We start from the raw sequence: 17927 nt of genomic DNA on the forward strand, positions 1-17927 counted from the left end.
GTCACGTGTCCTTGCTCGAATAGACAACCGTTCTTGTATAGACGGATGCACTCCACTGCGAGGCGGACTACTTGCGGTAGAGCTTCCGGGGGGCTTCAGGGTCGAACCAGTTTCCCGCCTCAGGTCCTTCGTCTTGGACAATCATGTTGTGCAAGATTATGCATGAATACATGATGTCGACCATACTCTCCATAAACCACGTACGAGCCGGGGCTTTGATAATGTTGAAGCGCACTTGGAGAACCCCGAACGCCCTCTCCACATCCTTACAAACAGCCTATTGCTTCTGCGCAAAAAGAGCCTGCTTTGCGTTCACAGGCCTGCTGCACGTCTTCACGAAGGTTGGCCACTTCGGGTAGATGCCGTCGGCAAGATAGTACCCCATTTTATACCGCCGGTTGTTAGCGATGAAGTTGATGGTCGACGCTTTACCATCCAAAACTTCGGCGAAGAGGTCGGATTGGTGGAGCACGTTTACATCGTTGTTCGATCCGGGGACCCCGAAGTATGCATGCCAGATCCATAGCCGGTAGTCGGCAACGGCCTCGAGTATAACGGTGGGGTGGGTGCCTTTGTGGCCGCTCGTGTACGATACCCTCCACGCCACAGGGTAATTCTTCTATTGCCAGTGCATGCAATCGACGCTGCCGAGCATCCCGGAGAATCCGTGCACTTCTTCGTAAAGGTGGAGCAGAAACTGACAATCTGTCGTGCTTGGCTTCCGGAGAAATTCGTCGGTGAAGGATGCCCGGACGCCTTTGCAGAATTGGATCAACCACATTCTCCCAGTGCTTTCTCCAATGTGGAGGTATTCGTCGAACACATCCGCCGTTTGTCCAGTCGCAAGCTGACGGATTGCTGCAGTAAATTTCTGTAGCGTCGTGTGGCTGGAACGGTGACTCGTGCTAATTTAGTATTCAAAAGCGTCACCCGCAAGTGTACGAGTTAAGTAGCACGTGGTAAGCTAAATTATCGATCCACGGAGACTAAAAGCCGGTTTGAATACTATGATGTAACTTTGAACACTATCTAGACTAATAAAAGGGGTTTTTGGTTTTCTTAACTAAGATCAAAGAACAAATAAGCTAGTAAGACAATTAACTAAGAAAAACAAACAAACAAAGATAGGTTTTCACACAAATTGGGAAAGTATAGGGAAATGGATCCGTTAGAATGGATCAAGGATTTCATCTATGGGTCATGCTCATCTATTGGGCCTCAAATGCGGTTAGGAAAGTCGGGATAATCGGTTAGACCCCCTCTCGGGTGCATCTAACACGTGGGTCAATCTCTAGTGTAGGAGTCTCGTCCATACAATTCGAGATTGACTCCAAAGCACAACGGACCCAAGCCCTCTCTCTAGCTTATGCATCTCTCGATTACATATAATGCACGGAGTTGTTGATTACACATCTATCCTAATCTTGTATTTCTCAATAACATCAATTAGGTACAAGATTTATCTAATTGGTAGCTAAGCAATTAGATATTAAAAGACCAAGGTTCAACAAAACCAACAAAAGAGATAGATACGCATTCAACCATAGATTCAATCCATACAATCCATTCAAACTTCACCAAATCCCTACTAAAAGCTTAGCTACTCATAGTCAAAGCTAACATAAAAGCAAAAACAAGGAAAACAAAGCTACACATAATAGAAATGATACTAGAACTCCCTATGGTGGAATTGATGGTGGGGGGTCTCCTTCCTCCAATCTCTTGGAAATGGGAAGCTCCTTGACTTCAAATCCTCTCAAAACCTTACTTTCTTGCTAAGATTCGTGGTGTGGGAGTTAGGGTTTGCAAATGAGTGAGAACCCTTTTATATCCGGAGTGAGAAAGAGGCAAAGTTGGCAACAGCGACAAATCACCCGGTCGGGCGATCTGTAAGTCGGAATATGCCCGGTCGGGCGATCTGGGTAAATCGCGATGAGGCTTCAAACGCCCGGTCGGGCGTTTTGTTGGATGAAAAACGCCCGGTCGGGCGAACTTTCTGTTTTCTTCGGCTTGCGCCCGACCGGGCGTTTTTTATATGAAAATCGCCCGGTCGGGCGAACTTTCTGTGGTCAGCCCGTTCGCTCCGTTTTGCCCGTTTTAGACCTGTTCTTGCATCAAAACTCCGACAAACTCGTTAACTCTAAAAAATAGCTGAAAAGTGGGTGAAACATATACTTTATACCTCAAAAGATTCAACAACATGTGTTAATCACCCATCTAAACATCCTAAACTATGAGTTTGTCAACTCCCCCAAACTTAAACATTTGTTAGTCCTCGAACAAGAAGAAAGAAACAAGACATACAAACTCATGCAAGGATGTGGAGTGTCATCATTGCCTCAATAGAAATAAAATACGACAAGTATCAATGGCCTCGGATGCATGTAAAGTATTATGAAATATAGCTTCAAGTTACTATCATGTGCTCAACCTTGCCAATTTGCCCTCTCAAGGAGAAAATGCAATGTGCATTTTAGAAATTTCACTCACTCTCAAAGTATATAAACTCTTGACATAACTCTCAAATCATCAAACACATGGATAGTTTACCATAGGCTTGCTCGAAATTTACACTCTCCTCTACTATGGTGTGATTAAAGATATAAGGTCCGAAAGGTCTTTTCAATAGGTTGTAATGTAGGCTCTTTGGATAGGTGAGGCAATTTTCGGCTAAAGTGACTTTAATTCCCAATATCTTGCTCAACTTCACCAACTTTCTTCCCCAATCTAGCTAGTTCTAGGCTTCCCTAGACTCTTCTCATCTACCAACATTCCACTTTTGTTCTTCACCTCTTTTTCAACCTTCACACACCCTTTCCAATAAATGTCAATTATTAACTATTTCTCACTTTCAATTTTCTTTTCTTTTCTCTCTCTTTTTTTTCTATTTCTTTTCTTTCTTTTTCTCCATGCTTTGCATGGTAACATCACTATTCTTTCTTTCTTTTTCTTTTGTTTTTCTATCTCAATAAGCTTCTATTTCATTTGCTAATTCCCCCTTTCAAACTTTCATTTCCTTTTGATTTTTCAAAAATAGAACACAAGAAATCCAACCCCATGGTTTGTCAAAGAAAAGGTTATTGGCTCAAAGTGGGCTAACAAAGATTATTAACATGATAACGGGTAAAAGTAGAATTTGGCTAACAAGGATGGCCTAACGTCCTCCCTTATCTCTATGATCACTATGTAGACTCAAAGAAATCGCGAGCAAGTTCTAGAAACATACGACATGTTTGAGATAAATCACACATTTAGGAACAATATAGGCTCAATTCTCACAAGGTCATTTTGGCAAAAGACAAGGCACCATGTAATTCACTTTAGGCAATTTGAAATGAAAAATCACATGTTTTTTAGCCATATCAACAAGGTTTTCGAAAGTTTTTGCACAAAATCATCATTGGCAACTCCTCCATCATGTCTCACACTCGTTCAAATTTCAATTTTTCTCAACCCTACTATCATCCTAGCCAAGGGAGATAATTCAACACAAAAGGAAACAAGAAAAACAAACCTAAAAAGAAAAACAAAGACACAAACACAAGTGGAACAAGGAAACAAAACCACATAAGTTTACATGCCCACATATCATCATCAAATATCATCAAAAGAATAGGGGTACAGGCCGGGGTATCATCATCAAATATCATCAAAAGAATAGGGGTACAGGCCGGGGTATCATCATCAAATAAAGAGGGAGAGAGGTAAAAGAGGGAATCCACTAGACACCCCCCCAAACTTATTCCAAGCAAAGCTAGGATAAGTTTGAAAGAGAGTGGATCTCCCATGGACCTTCACTGGGGAGGAGGAGGCGGATGCTGCCACTGGCCACGGAATTCATCGAATCGGGCATTGATGTTGGCCCATTGTGCATTGTTGAAATCAGTGAATTGGGTCCAGTTGGTTTCGAACTGGTCCCATCGAGCCGTAGTCCTCCTCTTGTCGCTCTTGTCGGCTTCGTGTCCTCTGAGTGCTTGTCCCGGCTTCATCTCCCCCTTGGTAGGTCGGTTGATCCTCACCTTCCTCCTCATTTTCTTCTTCATCCTGCTCGTCCCCCATCTCGATCTCGGGAAAGCCCATGTGGGGCGCTTCATCAACACTCGAGCTCGGGCTCACATCCCTAAATTGCAAGTTCCGCGGATTCACCGCCGTGACTTGTTCGTGGACCGCAGCCTTCATCTTCCAGTTTTCCTTGTGGAAAGGACCGTTCACATAGGTGTTGACGGTGTCCGGGAGGGGGTAATGATCTGCTGCCCTCTGTATCAAATATATCTGCCCTCGTTGGTCCACTCCGACCAGCCTTGTTCTTCTCAGAAAGCCGAAGTCCATCAAGTTGTCACCAATGTCGGCGACCAAGCCCCTCGTTGACACTCCCAGATGGAGTGCAATAGCTGACACAACTGCACCGACACAGAGTGTGCCGGTTTTCTTCTTCGAAGCCCTCTCAAGATGTTTGATCATGAAGTGGCCCAAATTCAAGGGAGCCTCCTTGTGCAAAATAGTCCATAACAGGAAGAGCTCGTCTCTCTGCACACTCCCATGCTCATGACGAGCGAAGGGGTAACATACACACGCCTTCTGGAGTAAGCGCAAGGCTGGGTTCCTAATGAGAGAACCCTTTGCCCTGTTGGCGGCGAAGTTGTCATCAACGGTAGTGATGGCCTTCCAGAAGTCATTCGCATTGTGACTGAAGTTAAACGGCTCTCTATACACCTCCCCTGAAAATCCAAAGATCTCCTTGAATTGTGCCATCGTCACTGTGTACTCAGCATTCCTCATACGAAACTTGATGGCAACTATCTCCCTCCTGTTCATGATTACCTCAAGGGTAGACAAGAACTCCAGTGTAAGCCTCTGATAGGAGGGGTTCCTCTGTGCCATGAAGAGCCCATTTAGTTGCCCCTCTTCACATAGCTCATTGAAGCACTGCTCAATGCCCAACCGTCGGATTGTGATAGGGCATGGATATCTAGCTACCCGGTAGGGTAGTTGTGAGAGTTCGGCCCATTTCTTCTTCTCTTCGGCATTCAAATTAACTCCAGAGTGGTTGGGCGCCATCGTTCACTACCTAAAAATTGAGAGTATTAGATCAATTCGACAAGAAACCACAAAGATGCATTAATGCAGACACTCTCCCCCAAACATACTCTATACTAAAAGAACTTCTCATTCATACATTTATCAAGACTAGAATCAACCCCCCATTGTGTCACACAATGTCTCTTCCACAACAATAAACCTCAATCATGCTTAACTCAAACATTCCACCAACATGCATCACTTATCTAACATTGCATCTATGTAGATATCAACAAATCAAAGCATGCTAGTTCCCCACACTCAATAACCACAAACCCATGAAGGAAATTGCACAATTCATGCTCAAAGCAACCATTCAAACCAAATTCATCCTCTAACTAGCAATTAGTCAAGAAATCTCCAAACAAACGAAAGACATGCTAGTTTCCAACCCTCGATTCACCAATAATCATCTAAACACCGAGCATAAGTAAGAGAAGAATGAAAAAAAAATCATACCTTTCGGGCTTAGAGTGATAGAAAACGGATTTCTCTCCTTTTTGCTTGTTCTTGAGTAAATCAACCGATTAATCGGTTCAACCCTTGAATTAGATGGATTGGGAGGATGGTATGTGTGTGAAATCAGTGTAAGTGGAAGATTTGAAGGTGGAGGGGCGAGAGAGAGTAGAGAGGAACGAGAGAGAAATGGGGGTAGGGTTTTGAAAGTGTAAAAACTGACCTGGTTTGCGTCTTTAAATCGCGCGAAGAAATCGACCGGTCGGGCGATCTTGATTTCTCAAAACGCCCGGTCGGGCGATTTGCACTTTGCAAAACGCCCGGTCGGGCGAACTTTCTGGATTCCGAGTCCATTTCGCCATTTCTCCAGTTTTTTGTCCGCTTTTCACCCATCAAAGCCTATCTCCTGTTCCACTTAAAACACACAAAACACACCAAAAACAAGAACAAAATAAAAACACACCAAAAACACAAAAGCTATAAATTTTACCTACTAGGGGTTGCCTCCCCCATAGCGCAATTGTTTAACGTCATTTGCCCGACGCTTTGCAAGCTCCACTACTCAATCAAGGCAACCACAAAGACCTCGTCTTGTTGCTCCTTGGTAAAGAACCTCTTGAGATTTTGACCATTTGCCTTGAACGTGCTTCCATCGGGTCCTTTGAGCTCCATTGTGCCATTGCTCATGACCTCCTTGATAGTGAAGGGTCCCGACCACTTAGATTTTAGCTTGCCCGGAAAGAGTCTCAACTTGTGGTTGAAAAGCAACACGGCATCCCCCTTGTGTAATTCACGCCTCTCAATCATCTTGTCGTGATACGTTTTCATTCTCTCCTTGTAGATTGAGGAATTAGCATAAGCTTCATTCCTAAATTCATCAAGTAAATTGAGGTGAAGCTTCCTTTCCTTGCCGGCCTTGGTGAAGTCCATGTTCATTTGCCTCACCGCCCAATATGATGAGTGCTTCAATTCAACCGGGAGATGGCATGATTTCCCAAAGACCAATTGATAAGGTGACATCCCGATTGGCGTCTTGTAAGCCGTCCTATACGCCCATAGAGCATCGTCAAGCTTGAGAGCCCAATCTCTACGGTTAGCATTGACACTCTTTTGCAATATTTGTTTGATCTCTCTATTGGCCAACTCGGTTTGACCATTAGCTTGTGGATGATAAGGAGTTGTCACCCGATGCTTCACTCCATGCCTTGCTAAGACCGCCTCTAGCCACCTATTGCGAAAATGAGACCCTCCATCACTTATGATAGCCCGAGGTGCGCCGAATCGCGTGAATATGTTCTTTTGAACGAATTTAATCACCACCTTTGAATCATTAGTTTGGGTAGGAATGGCTTCCACCCACCTTGATACATAGTCAACGGCTAGTAGAATGTATTGGAACCCACTAGATGGAGGAAAGGGCCCCATGAAGTCAATGCCCCACACATCAAACAACTCGACTTCAACAATTGTCGTCAATGGCATCTCCTTCTTCTTAGAAACACCTCCCATTCTCTGGCACTCGTTGCATCTTCTCACGTAGTCCTGGCAGTCTTTGGTGATGGTTGGCCAAAATAGACCACTTTGGAGCACTTTCATAGCAGTCCGGTTAGCTCCAAAATGCCCCCCACTAGGTGCGGTGTGGCAATGCATAATAACGGACTCCCACTCCTCTTGAGGGACACATCTTCTAATCACCATGTCGGCACATCTTCTAAAAAGACAAGGCTCGTCCCAAAAATAGAACTTCACGTCGTGGAAGAACTTCTTCTTTTGATAGTCCTCAAGTCCTTCGGGAATCACCTTAGCAACAAGATAGTTCACAATATTGGCATACCATGCCACTTGACCCTTGGCCACATAAAACAAATGCTCATCCGGGAATTCTTCATTGATGACCAACTTCAATTTTTCCTCTTCACTACCATGCTCCAATCTTGAAAGATGATCCGCCACCACATTCTCACACCCTTTTCTATCTCGGATTTCCAAATCAAATTCTTGAAGGAGCAAGATCCACCTTATAAGCCTTGGTTTTGCATCTTGCTTAACAAATAGATGGCGGATGGCGGCATGGTCAGTAAAGACAATAGTTTTGGCCCCAATAAGGGATATGCCACCGATCTATCCGCCATGGTCAGTAAAGACAATAGTTTTGGCCCCAATAGTTTTGGCCCCAATAAGGGATATGCCCGAGGGATATGCCACCGATCTATCCGCCATTTGCAAAGTAATGCTAGTCGATCTCAATTTACCAATATTCAACTTGTTGAAGAAGGACAATGGCATAAGATTAATGCTAGCCCCTAGATCGCACAAGGCATTCCCCACAAAGCAATTTCCAATAGTGCACTCAATAGTGAAGCTTCCCGGATCTTGCATTTTGGCCGGCAACTTCCTTTGAATAATTGCACTGCAACTCTCCGTCAAGTTGACCGTCTCATAGTGCCCCCATTTCCTTTTTTGTGATACCACATCCTTGAGGAACTTTGCATATGTTAATTTGAACTTTCCTAAAGATATCCAAAAATCTTGAAAATTGTTCATCCTTCTTTTTCTTTTGCATCATTTGAGGGAAAGGAAGTTTAACTTCCGTGGGCTTAGGAGGAACTATTGTCTCGGCTTGATCTTTTGGTGGGCTCTTCGTTGATGCCTCCACTTCTATTGTCCCTTCTTCTTCCGGTTGCACAATAGCTTCCTTTTCGGGCATAGGGGGGCTCTTATAGCTTGTTCCACTCCTCAAATTGATAGCCTTGCAATCCTTTGGGTTAGGAATGGTGTTGCTTGGGAATTGCCCCGGTTGATGAAGTTGACCCACGACTTGGGCAATTTGACTCATTTGATGCTCCAAAGCCCCCATTCTCGTGGTGACCTCCACTACCGCCGTCTCAACCTTATCAATTCTCTTAGTAGATTGTGTCATGATTCCATCGGTCTTCTCCATTAGAGCTTTTAGAAGCTCATGGGTGACATCATCACTTGAAGGTTTAGAATTGGTGGGCACATTAGCGGCCCCACTTGTCGACCCACTAGGTGTAGGGAAACGAGGTGGTGGAGGTGGTTGGATAGCATTGTTTGGATTGCCATAAGAAAGGTTTGGATGTGCATTGAAGGGTGAGCGATAGCCTTGGTAATTACCACCCCCATTGTTAGGGCGATAGTTGTAGAGGTTCCTTTGATTCCCTCCTTGATGCACATAATTGACATCTTCCACGGTATGTAAAGGCTCTCCCATAGGTGCCACTCCCAAACTAAGGCCATCCACCTTTTGATTCAACAACATCATTTGTTGGTTGAGAAGATTGAATGCATCCGAATCCACAACCGAGGCCACCGGCATTGAACTATCTCGGCCCGAGCTCCAACCCTTGCTAGTATAGGCAAGCCTTTGAAGCATCTTCTTGCACTCCTCGACCCCCTTCTCCAAGAATGAACCCCCCGAACCAAAGTCTAATTGACTCTTGATAAACTCCGAGCATCCATTGTAGAAGAGGCTCACTTGATGGCCCGGAGATAACCCATGGTTGGGACATTTCTTTAGCAAGGCGTTGAATCTCTCCCAAGCCTCGAACATAGACTCTTGGCCCTTCATTTTAAAGTGGGAGATCTCTGCTTGGAGGTTGAGAGTGGAGCTTAGAGGGAAGAATCGTTCCAAAAACTTTTGGGCTAAGTCGTCCCAACTTGTAACCGAGCCCGGCTCAAGGTTATCAAACCAATCTCTAGCATATCCCGACAATGAGAATGGAAATAGCCTAAGTTTGATTGTATCGTCGGGAACCCCATTAAGCTTAGTTGTATTGGCAATCTCTAAGAATTTAGATAAGTGCCTATTAGGATCCTCCGTGGGCCTTCCCGAGAAAACACGTTGCTCCACAAATTGAATCAATCCCGTCTTCAACTCAAAATTGTTGGCATTCACCCTTGTATCATAAGGTGGATGTGGGATATTGACGTTCCCAAATGCGTCTCTAACCGGAGCCTCTCGTCTCCTTTCCTCCTCTCTTTCCCTTCTCATCTCCGCCATTTCTTGTTGTAGTTGGAGAATGATTTGGTCATGATTTAATGGAAGTGGAGGTGGAGGGGGAATTCCCTCATTGTTCCCATGTGGATTTTCCATTGGCTCAACTTGATGTTGAGCTCTTGCTCTTCTCCTTCGTCCTCCTCTTCTTCTATTGGCGGCTTCTATCTCTAAATTAATCGGCTCAAGGGGTAAACGACTTGAGCGCGTGAGCATAAAAACCTACACAACACAAGAGAGGAAACAAAGTCAAAATAGAGCTAAACTAGAAAACTAAACTAAATAATTAAAGCAAGTAAAATGTCTAAACTAGTATTCTCTATCTTTTCACAATATCAAACACAAAAGCAAATTTAGTCCCCGGCAACGGCGCCAAAAACTTGACTCGTGCTAATTTAGTATTCAAAAGCGTCACCCGCAAGTGTACGAGTTAAGTAGCACGTGGTAAGCTAAATTATCGATCCACGGAGACTAAAAGCCGGTTTGAATACTATGATGTAACTTTGAACACTATCTAGACTAATAAAATGGGTTTTTGGTTTTCTTAACTAAGATCAAAGAACAAATAAGCTAGTAAGACAATTAACTAAGAAAAACAAACAAACAAAGATAGGTTTTCACACAAATTGGGAAAGTATAGGGAAATGGATCCGTTAGAATGGATCAAGGATTTCATCTATGGGTCATGCTCATCTATTGGGCCTCAAATGCGGTTAGGAAAGTCGGGATAATCGGTTAGACCCCCTCTCGGGTGCATCTAACACGTGGGTCAATCTCTAGTGTAGGAGTCTCGTCCATACAATTCGAGATTGACTCCAAAGCACAACGGACCCAAGCCCTCTCTCTAGCTTATGCATCTCTCGATTACATATAATGCACGGAGTTGTTGATTACACATCTATCCTAATCTTGTATTTCTCAATAACATCAATTAGGTACAAGATTTATCTAATTGGTAGCTAAGCAATTAGATATTAAAAGACCAAGGTTCAACAAAACCAACAAAAGAGATAGATACGCATTCAACCATAGATTCAATCCATACAATCCATTCAAACTTCACCAAATCCCTACTAAAAGCTTAGCTACTCATAGTCAAAGCTAACATAAAAGCAAAAACAAGGAAAACAAAGCTACACATAATAGAAATGATACTAGAACTCCCTATGGTGGAATTGATGGTGGGGGGTCTCCTTCCTCCAATCTCTTGGAAATGGGAAGCTCCTTGACTTCAAATCCTCTCAAAACCTTACTTTCTTGCTAAGATTCGTGGTGTGGGAGTTAGGGTTTGGAAATGAGTGAGAACCCTTTTATATCCGGAGTGAGAAAGAGGCAAAGTTGGCAACAGCGACAAATCACCCGGTCGGGCGATCTGTAAGTCGGAATATGCCCGGTCGGGCGATCTGGGTAAATCGCGATGAGGCTTCAAACGCTCGGTCGGGCGTTTTGTTGGATGAAAAACGCCCGGTCGGGCGAACTTTCTGTTTTCTTCGGCTTGCGCCCGACCGGGCGTTTTTTATATGAAAATCGCCCGGTCGGGCGAACTTTCTGTGGTCAGCCCGTTCGCTCCGTTTTGCCCGTTTTAGACCTGTTCTTGCATCAAAACTCCGACAAACTCGTTAACTCTAAAAAATAGCTGAAAAGTGGGTGAAACATATACTTTATACCTCAAAAGATTCAACAACATGTGTTAATCACCCATCTAAACATCCTAAACTATGAGTTTGTCAAACGGTCGGGATTCGAGCCACCCCGCGTAACGCGTTGCGGGTGGCCTTACTACTACTATATATATGGACAAACTTGTGATCGAAAATCATTTCAACCAGACGAAAAGTCTTAAGACAACCAAACCTTTTCACAACACCTAACTCTTTCTTCATCTCTCAATCACAGATGACACATAGAAATCGAGAATTGACTTATTTTCTGACCTCCAAAACCGCGAAAGATTCTTTTAACGTAGACATATCTTCTTGAAAAGTGGTCATGAAAAGCAAACACTCTAGCCTCTTAAATGCAAATGGAACATCAACTAACACTATGAGAAACCGTTCTGCGGGACCCAGCTAGCCAACATAAAGTCTCAGTTTCAGTTGTTCGTCATATAGGAAACGTGAGAAATGTGGGGGAAAAGAGAGGGGCTTTTGGCCTTTTATGTGGCCAAGTCCTTTGGCCTTTCAACCCCAATTTATTTATGTAGTGTCTTGATGTCTTGATCTTTCATGTCTCCATCTCTAGCTAAGGCATGGATTTGTAAATGGAAAATAGACCAACAACAAACATTCTCTCTTTTCTCTCAAGGTCTCTACATCATAGTGTGCATCTTAGGAGCATTGTCTAGCTCGATTCTCGGAACTCCATCAAGTTCGCCGGTGCCTAGAGGGTTTGAGGTGCTTCTACACGCTAGGAGGAAGTCATTTTATCTTTGGGGGCAATACGCCATTCCGTGAGCACTAGCCGGGGAGTAATTTGTCTTGCGGAAAGAGAGCTTTCCTCGACTCGACTTATAAATTTGATTTGCTTTATTTCCGTTGTATTTTTCATTCCTCTTTTGTTGCAAGTTTCATTTCGATTGTAATAGTTAAAGTACCGCCTGTACACGGCTTGGGAATTTCTTCCCACTATTTCTAACTATCGCAAGACAAATTAGTGTACTCTTCTAAGACAGGATTATATCAATCGAAGTTGGAGAAAACATGAGCTTCAAAGCTGGAATGAAGAAACGAACAGTACCAATGTTCATGGGCTACGAAATGGTTAATTCCTTGAGATCTACTCTCTTGAGAATTGTGTTTATCGTTTGTCATTTGACAAGCAAGACCAATTTAGATTTGGTAGTAGTAATTGGGATGCATGGGTTGTTGAATATACCAATGCACATATGGTTCAATATAATTGTGTACTTATTGATGGAGACAATATTGTGCAAATTATTTGAACGTGTTGTTATAAACTACAATGATCACGAGGTGGTCGCAATGGTCTCCGATGTGAACCATGGTAACAATCCGAATGAATGGTTTGTTGATACAGGTGCCACATGTCACGTGTGCTCTGAAAGAAGCGTTTTTTCTACCTACAAATCTGTTGGAGGTAGAAAATTACGTATGGGAAACCAGGCCTCTTCTAAGGTGGTTGGTGTGTTCCTAAAATTAGGATCTGGAAAAGTTCTTACCCTTAAAGATGTACTGCATGTCCCAGACATCCGAAATAATTTGGTGTCAGGCTCACTTCTAATAAATCATGGATTTCCACTAGAATTTGAGTGTGAAAAGGTTTTATTGACCAAGTATGGAAAGTTCATAGGTGAAGGCCGCCTAGTGAATGGCATAATTCTGCAAATGGGGCTACATATTCACCACCTCTATCACTTCGAACACACTTAATTCGACAATTAAGTTGATATTCGGCTTCATTTTTGAAGTCTTTAAACGCTTCAATTGCCTCATCTTTACTTCTTAATAAGTAAAGGTAACAATACCTTGTGCAATCATCTATAAATGTGATGAAGTACTTTTTACCACCTCTAGTTTGCACAAATTTTAAATCACATAAGGTAACAATACCTTTGTGCTCCATATTCTCCCCAGTCAAATGGAGTTGCTGAACGAAAAAATCGAACACTTAAAGAGATGATGAACGCTCTGTTGATTAATTCTGGTTTATCCCTGAACATGTGAGGGGAGGCTGTGTTAACAGCGAATCATATCCTGAACAAAATTCCACAAAAAAAATAGGGATGTGACTCCTTATGAGTTGTGGAAAGGCAAGAAACCTTCGTATTCATACCTCAAAGTGTGGGGGTGCTTAGCGAAGGTAGAAGTGTCTCCTCCGAAACAAGTTGCAATAGGCCCTAAAATAGTCGATTGCATCTTTATTGACCATGCACTTAATAGTAGCGCATATCGTTTCCTAGTCCATAGGTCAGCTGTGCCTGGCGTGGCTGAAGGAACAACAATTGAGTCAAGAAATGCTATATTCTTTGAGAATGTGTACCATTGCAAGAAGCAGAAGGATCGTTCTAGTGAAAGAATGATGGATGAATCCACTTGTTCTAAACCTCCAAAAAGGACGAGTTCAAGTCCTGAGGATATAGAACCAAGACGTGGTAAAAGAGTTAAAATTGCTAAGACTTTTGGTCCAGACCTCATAACTTTCATGTTGGATGGTGAACCAAAGTCATTGGCGGAAGCTTTGTCTGGCCCAGACGCAGCGTGGTGGCAAGAATCTATCAATAGTGAAATTGAATCCATCATGAGAAATAACACATGGGTGTTAGTAGACTTGCCTGAAGGCTGTAAGGCTTTAGGGTCCAAGTGGATTCTGAAAAGGAAATATAAGCCCGATGGTACTATAGAAAAGTACAAAGCTCTCTTAGTTGTCCAAGGCTTTAAGCAGAAAGAAGGGTATGACTTTTTTGATACCTATTCACCTGATACGAGAATCACTTCCATTCGGGTGCTTCTTGCGATTGCTGCTTTGCAAAATCTTGAGATTCACCAAATGGATGTGAAAACTGCGTTTCTGAATGGTGATCTGGAAGAAGAAATATATATGGAACAACCCGAAGGGTTTGTTGTGCCTGGGCAAGAGCGTAAAGTATGCAAACTGGTAAAATCATTATATGGGTTGAAGCAAGCGCCGTTACAATGACACTTGAAGTTTGACAATGTGATGTTGTCAAACGGGTTCACTATCAATGAGTGTGATAAGTGTGTTTAAATTAAGAACACAGATAATGGTTTTGTTATTGTGTGTTTTTATGTAGATGATATGTTGATTATGGGCAGCAATAGTGTCATTATCAACGAAACCAAAAATATGTTGAAGAGAAATTTCGACATGAAAGATATGGGTTTAGCTGATGTGATTCTCGGAATCAAAATTAAAAGGAATCATGAGGGAATTGCTCTGACACAATCTCATTATATTGAGAAAGTGCTAAAGAAATTTCACTCGTTCGATTGTGAGCCAGCTAAGACTCCATTGGAACCCAACTTGCATTTGAGTAAGCACACGGGTGAGCCTATAGCTCAAGAAGAATATGCAAGGATCATAAGGAGTTTGATGTTTATCACAAACTGCACCCGACCAGATCTTGCGTGTACGGTGAATAAGCTGAGCCGATTTACGAGCAACCTAAGCAAGGAACATTGGAAAGCTCTGCATAGGGTTTTGAGATACTTGAAGTATACTCTTAATTTTGAGCTGCAGTACACAAGATATCCCCAAGTACTTGAAGTGTACTTTGATGCAAATTGGATCTCTTATTCAAAAGACTCATTTTCGACAAGTGAGTATGTGTTCACTGTGGGGGTGGTGCTGTCTCGTGGAAATCAACGAAACAGACGTGTATTGCTCGTTCCACCATGGAATCTGAGCTTATCGCATTGGATAAAGCAGGGGAAGAAGCCGAGTGGCTCAGAAATTTCCTAGAATGTATTCCATGCTGGAAGAAGCCAGTGCCGACAGTAGAGATATACTGTGATAGTCAAGCAACTATAGGGAGAGCACATAGTGGCTTATACAACGGTAAGTCTCGACATATTCGTCGGCGACATAATACCGTCAGACAATTGATCACAAGTGGTGTTATCACAGTTGACTATGTAAGGTCAGTTGATAACTTAGCGGATCCGTTAACAAAAGGTTTAAACCTGAAAACCACATCTTAAAAAGATGATTATAGTGGTAACCCAACCATACGATTGGAGATCCCATGGGCTTGGTTCAATGGGAAAACGAAGCTATATGAATCTAGTTGTAACACTCGGAAGATTTTTAATCTTCGCCCATTCTTTAGAAAGCATTGAGTGTTGTAACCTGCATGTGGTAGGAGGCTAAGTTTTGACTTTTAATGATTCTTGGAAATCTCGAGGGGGTGGGTATTGCAGGATACCTGGAAAAGAATCACCTATGTAAGTGAAGAAGTGTGGGCCGCTTCAACAAGTGAATCACTTATGAGTCCAAAGTGGTGTTCCATGGCCAGTAAAGGACACAAACGTGAGAACTGATGAGTTTGTAAATAATATTGTGTCAATATTATTGTCTCGGTATACACTAAGGAGGAATGGTTCAAGGCATCACGTCCATCTGGCAGCCGGTATGCCCGATAGTGTTGACTATGGAAAGTTCAAAGCCACAAGCTACTATTCCAAATGCAATATTGTTTCTCGAGAATTGAGCAAAAGAGTCTGCATGCATACATGTCTGGTGTTGGTTTGAGGTTGCAGCGCTCTAACCAATGTAGGGGATTGTAGGAAACGTGAGAAATGTGGGGGAAAAGAGAGGGGCTTTTGGCCTTTCATGTGGCCAAGTCCTTTGGCCTTTCAACCCCAATTTCTTTATGTAGTGTCTTGATGTCTTGATCTTTCATGTCTCCATCTCTAGCCTATATAAGGCATGGATTTGTAGATGGAAAATAGACCAACAACAAACATTCTCTCTTTTCTCTCAAGGTCTCTACATCATAGTGTGCATCTTAGGAGCATTGTCTAACTCGATTCTCGGAACTCCATCAAATTCGCCGGTGCCTAGCGGGTTTGAGGTGCTTCTACACGCTAGGAGGAAGTCGTTTTATTTTTGGGGGCAATACGTCATTCCGTGAGCACTAGTCGGGGCGTAATTTGTCTTGCGGAAAGAGGGCTTTCCTCGACTCGACTTATAAATTTGGTTTGCTTTATTTCCGTTGTATTTTTCATTCCTCTTTTGTTGCAAGTTTCCTTTCGATTGTAATAGTTAAAGTACCGCCTGTACACGGCTTGAGAATTTCTTCCTACTCTTTCTAACACGTCAGATGTAGGTGTCATTCTTAGAAGATTTTGAATAAGCTCCGGAGGAAGCTCGTGACCTGTTGAGACAAGCAATCTTTTTGATGATGTGAAATCAGATATTCTTAAGCATGCATGAGTTGTCAAAAGCGAAAACAATACTACTACTCAGTACTCACCTTGTTGTAGAGCATCACAAACTAGTTCTGTAGTGACATTTAAAGCTTTAAGTAAAATAGCGAGATTTTGTGACTTCTTGGGATCAATTAGTGGAATATATTGTGGAGTTAAGACTCTTTCTTGGATTCATTCGCTCCAAAAAGATTTTGTATCGTCTCTTCACTGAACCTGAAATTTACATTCATATTTCATAAAATATATGGGATGAGCATGAAAAAATGAAGTGTGAAGAATGAGGGAGGAAAGTGGAGTTAATGGAAGGAGCCGGATTTGATCTGGTGCCAAACCATTGAATGATCCAGTACCTTGTCCCAAAAGAACGGCTTCAGCTTAGTTTTACTAGTACCAGATTGAGGATTTGGTCCAGGTCGAGGGTGTTGCAAGCCAATAGGTGATGGTGGTGGTGGCCGACCAGCCTTGGCACTAGACAGTATAGGAGGAGGAGGAGGAGATGGTGGTGGTGGTGGCCGACCAGCCTTGGCACCAGATGATATAAGAGGTGGAGGTGGACTAGCGTAGGAACCAGACGGTATAGGAGGTGGAGGTAATGGATGAGGGCCAACGTATGCACCATTGCCTACTGGAGGTGGTCCAGCAGCAGATATCATTGGTGTGACGGTGGGTGGTGGAGGAGCAGTAGCAGGAGCAACATTGTTTCCAGGAGGTGGCAATAATGGGAAAGAGTTTCCAACTAAGCTAATCAGAACCCCCCCGGTTCCTGGCTTCCAATGGGATATTGAATTGAGAATGTGAGTCTCCACAGTAGGAGTAGTTTCCACCAGTTGTGTTACCGACTGACTCATTACCAAGGTTTTCTTCGAACTTCCTAGACCGAATGACTTGTGAGAAGAGGATGCAGAAGTTGAAAACAAATGAGCAATGCAAGACATGAGTTCAATATGATAGGATAGGAGTACTACAAATAGAATAGTCACTTGTGCTTAAGCTGAGAAGATGCCTCTCATCTTTTTTACCAATCCCACAGAAAATAAAGAGCACTGCAACAATGACAAGTGTCACGGAAGCTGTCACCACCACAGCAATAGTGCAACAGCCAAGCTGTCATCATTTTTCTAGATTTTCTAGTTCCCTTTAGCAGTTAAAAAAGTTTCATGTAGTACTACCTATTTGTTTTTTTATTTTCTTACAGCTGTGAACCGCGTCAGAAAGAGCATAGACTATTGTGACACTGTCTCTCTTGAATGTTGTTTTTGCTCTATTTTTTTTTCTTTGGGATTGAAAAATAATTATAGTTGAATATTTTTCAAATAAAGTTTAATATATTTACCACTCGTACTCATAACATATGCATTTACTTGTTAATTGAATTTCAACTCATAAACATCTACCATTATTAAAAACGGTTATTTTTACCATATTTGGTATATGTAATATGTAGTAAAATGTTTTCAAATATTAGTACT

The 17927-nt window shown here is 42.7% G+C and overlaps 1 non-coding gene and 1 pseudogene across 1 annotated transcript; one reads left to right on the forward strand and one right to left on the reverse strand.

Moving 5' to 3' along the window:
- Positions 1-17306, reverse strand: part of LOC121771836 — a 35928-nt pseudogene extending 18622 nt beyond the window's left edge.
- Positions 9048-9154, forward strand: LOC121773105. The gene has a single exon (XR_006044678.1). It is a non-coding gene; the product is annotated as a small nucleolar RNA R71 (small nucleolar RNA).
- Positions 17307-17927: the final 621 nt, after the last annotated feature.

The sequence above is a fragment of the Salvia splendens genome, chromosome 16 (assembly GCF_004379255.2).
Source record: "Salvia splendens isolate huo1 chromosome 16, SspV2, whole genome shotgun sequence".
Taxonomy (NCBI): domain Eukaryota; kingdom Viridiplantae; phylum Streptophyta; class Magnoliopsida; order Lamiales; family Lamiaceae; genus Salvia; species Salvia splendens.